Here is a 3,657-nt window from a genome sequence, read left to right as displayed (position 1 = left end):
AGCATCTGTAGGGCTCCTGAGCTCTGATTCTGACTCAGGTGCTGAGGGCAGGGGTGTAGGGAAGAAGAGTTATTGGCCTGCTCCTGCCTGCTGAGCTCTGGGCTCCCTGCTCTGCCTCAGCCCCACCCCAGACCCCCAGAAGGGCCCACACTCACTCTTCTTGCAGGAGGTGCATCTGCACTCTTTGCATTTGCAGGAGCCGGCACAGGTGCAGGAGCCACCTGCCAGGAAGGAAAGCCAGGCAGGGAGTCAGGAGCTGATGCAGACACAGCAGTTGGTCCCCAAACCCTCCGTGCGCCCTCCTCTGTCAAGCCCAGCCCTAGGAGCTGCTGTCCCACTGCGGGCACATAGAGAGAAGCCCCCCATCTCTTCCTCTGCTGGGAAAGGTAGGTCCCCCCCTGATGTTGCTCCACAAGGAGGGTCCCAGGCTCCAGAGCCACCCCGAGAGACTGCGGCCACGGCCTTAGGTCCTACACCCCGAAGAGGCAATGTCCCCAGCTCCCACCAAGTCCTGGCAGCTCTGAGGCCTGGACACAGCACTGGGTCCCAGTCCAGGAGATCCCTGACCTCGAGATGCACAGCCTGGAGCCTCAGTACCCTCAACTCGAGACAGAGGCCCAGGAGCCTGGAAACTCTCTCAGGAGCTTGGCCAGGTGAAAGCACTGCACGTGCTAACTGAAGGAGGCCACCTCAGCTCAGACTCCCTCCTCCACCCCAGGATGTCTGTCCTGCACCCGGGAAAGGTGCATCCTAAGGCTCAGAGCCCGGCGTCCCTACCTGTGGGGCAGGAGCAGTTGGGGTCCATTTCAAGCTGACGTGAGGCCGGAGGTACCAAGCTAGCAACGACGATGCACTGGAGTTAGTTGTAGGCGTGGTGGAGCCCAGGAGGCAGAGCAGGAGGCCCGGGCGCAAAGGCCCCGCCCCGTCCTTGCTCCCCGCCCCTTGGCGAGCGCGTGGCCTCAGCGCCCTCGGCGGGGCTGTGCGCACCGGGCCGGGTGCAGGATTCCTGAGTGCAGCTGGGCCGGGTGCGCGGCGCGGCCGCCGGCCCTTTGATGCTCTGTGGCGGGCAGGGGCTTCTGTGACGGGCGGTACATCGTGTCCCAGCCTCCCTGCCGCCTCTTTCGCAATTTACCCAAGGGGGCAGCCGTCCCGCCCCCAAGCGTTCCTGGAACTCAGACCCTGAACTCTAGGCGTCTTCCCCACCCCGCCCCCGCGTCATTGTCCTCAGGTTAGCCCTGTCCCGGAGACCGTGTACAACCCCCGCCTGGCGCTCAAGTGTCAGGCTTGGCTGGAGCCGAGAAGTTGTGTGCAGAGACAGCTAGTTGATGTGGCAACCCCTCCTTCACTCCCAGCCCCCACCCTCTTATGGCCGAGGAGTGGTCTGGTGGTCTGTGAACCACAATGCCTGACACCAACATCCATGGACTAGGCACAGGCTTCTGAAATCCCCTCTTCACACAGGGCACCTGTGGGCAAGCGTGGTCCTCGGGGGACCTCGTGGTCCTCAGGGGTCCCTGAGGTTAGGATGGCATGCTGTGTCCCGAGACAATTGGCAGAACCTTTGGCAAAGGTCCTACCCACTAGGAAAAGGCTGCCATGCACCATCTGAGTCCACAACAGGCAGTAAAACCAAGAGAGGCAGTGAAAGGGCCCCTGGGGGAATGGAAGGCCAGCCGCCCAGAACCATCAAATGAAGTGAGGACAGTCCTCAAGGTCAGAGAGGGGGCCAACCCCTGCCAGAGCAGCGCCCAGCAGGCCCAGGGAAGCTCAGGGCTGCCAGCACAGGACACGGCTGCACCAGCAGGTCAGAGAACCACGCCATGGTGACTAGGTCATGGTCATAGTGCTTCAGCTCCTGAGAGCATTAAGAAAGCTGTCTCGTGAGGCAGGAGACCCAGCACCAGTACCAGGACTAGCACCATCTGGCCTCAGGTTCCCCATTCTTGAAGGAAGGCTGGGGCTCAGGCATCTTTATAGCTCTTTCAGCTCTGATCCTGAATCGGTTGCTGAGGGAAGTGGATGCCAGCAAGAGGGCTCCTTGGCTGCTCCTGCCTGCTGAGCTCTGGGCTCCCTGCTCTGCCTCAGCCCACCCCAGACCCCCAGAAGGGCCCACACTCACTCTTCTTGCAGGAGGTGCATCTGCACTCTGCATTTGCAGGAGCCGGCACAGGTGCAGGAGCCACCTGCCAGGAAGGAAACCCAGTCAGGGAGCCAGGAGGCTGACGTAGGAGACACAGCAGTGGGTCCACACATGCTTCCTGCTCAGGGCACGGGCCAGACGGGGGAGCTCCTGTCCCACTCAGGGCAGGTGGAAGTCTCACCCATGGCCTCTCCCCACAGGCCAGGATGGCCAGATGCTCTCCTGTGTTGGCGCCACAGGGCCTCATGGCTGAGCCCAGCAGAGACCATGTCCCCTGCCTCCAACCAGCGCAGGCAACTCAGAGGCCTGCACAGAACACTGGGGCGGGGCCCTGAAGCCCCCTGAGCACCTGGGTGAGGTGGAGCAGGACAGCCTTGAGCCTCAGGCCACTCCCCTCTGACATGGAAGCTGGGAAGACAGGAAATGCTCTAAAGGGCGATTCAGGCGCCAGGTCAGGGTGAAAGCACAAGACACACAAACTGAAGGAGTGCACTTCAGTTCAAACTCAAAACACTCCCTCCTCTAACCCCAGGGACACTGTCCCCTGGTGAGAAAGGGGCATCCTCAGGTCCAGAGCTGGTGATGAAGATTCACTTGGGCTGGTGGACGGCGCGGTAGAGCCTAGGAGCCCGCCTGCTCCCTTTCCAGCCAGAGGCAGCAAAGGCCCCGCCCCGTCCTTGCTCCCAGCCTGGTGGCGACAGCGCTGCCCCAGCGCCCTCGGCTGGGCTGTGTGCACCGGGCCGGGCGAAGGATGCCTCGGGCGCGGCTGAGCTGGGTGGGCAGGGTGGGGGCCGCCCTCTGGCGCCCATTCGTGCGGAGGGGCTTGTGTGTCTGACGTACTTGTTGTCCCAGCCTTCCCTCACCCCCTCTGCCCCATCTCAAGTTTTGGGAGGTGGCAGCGATTCCCGCCCCGAACATTCGTGGAACTCAGACCCTGAGTCCTCGCTGTCTTCCCCAGCCCCAGCCCCAGTGCGATTGTCCTCAGGTTCCCCCTTTCCCGGAGCCCGTGTGCAACCACAGCCCGGCACTCACGTCCTTCACTTGGCTGGAGCCAGACAGCAACATGAGGAAGTCGTGTGCAGAGGAACAGCCCACAATGTGACCTTTGCCTGCCACCCCCATTTCTTCTCCCTGTCCGCACGTTGCACCTAGAGCACCTTTTATTTTGTCTGCTGCAACAGGGCGGACACTGACCTCTACCTCTTTCTTTCTTTCCAGTGCCCAGCTGAAGGGATATATGGGCACATGTGTCCGAGTCCTTTCTATAAAACTATCGAGTGCTCCCCATAGCCTGCCAGTACTCCCCACTCCAGACGGTACCCACAGCGTGGGTACCCCGCCATGGAGGGCTCACAGTAGGTGACAGGGAGATGACTCCGATAACACAGCAAGAAAAGGGATTGTTTCCCTTCCACCATCCCTAAGAGATCCAGGGCGTTTAGCGTGTGCCAGGCCATGTTTCCATCACTCGTGATTTGCACACTCACAACAACTGGAAAGGAAAACCCTTTTATGCA

This window comes from Equus quagga, chromosome 13, assembly GCF_021613505.1.
Source record: "Equus quagga isolate Etosha38 chromosome 13, UCLA_HA_Equagga_1.0, whole genome shotgun sequence".
Lineage (NCBI taxonomy): Eukaryota > Metazoa > Chordata > Mammalia > Perissodactyla > Equidae > Equus > Equus quagga.
This window is presented reverse-complemented; position numbering follows the sequence as displayed.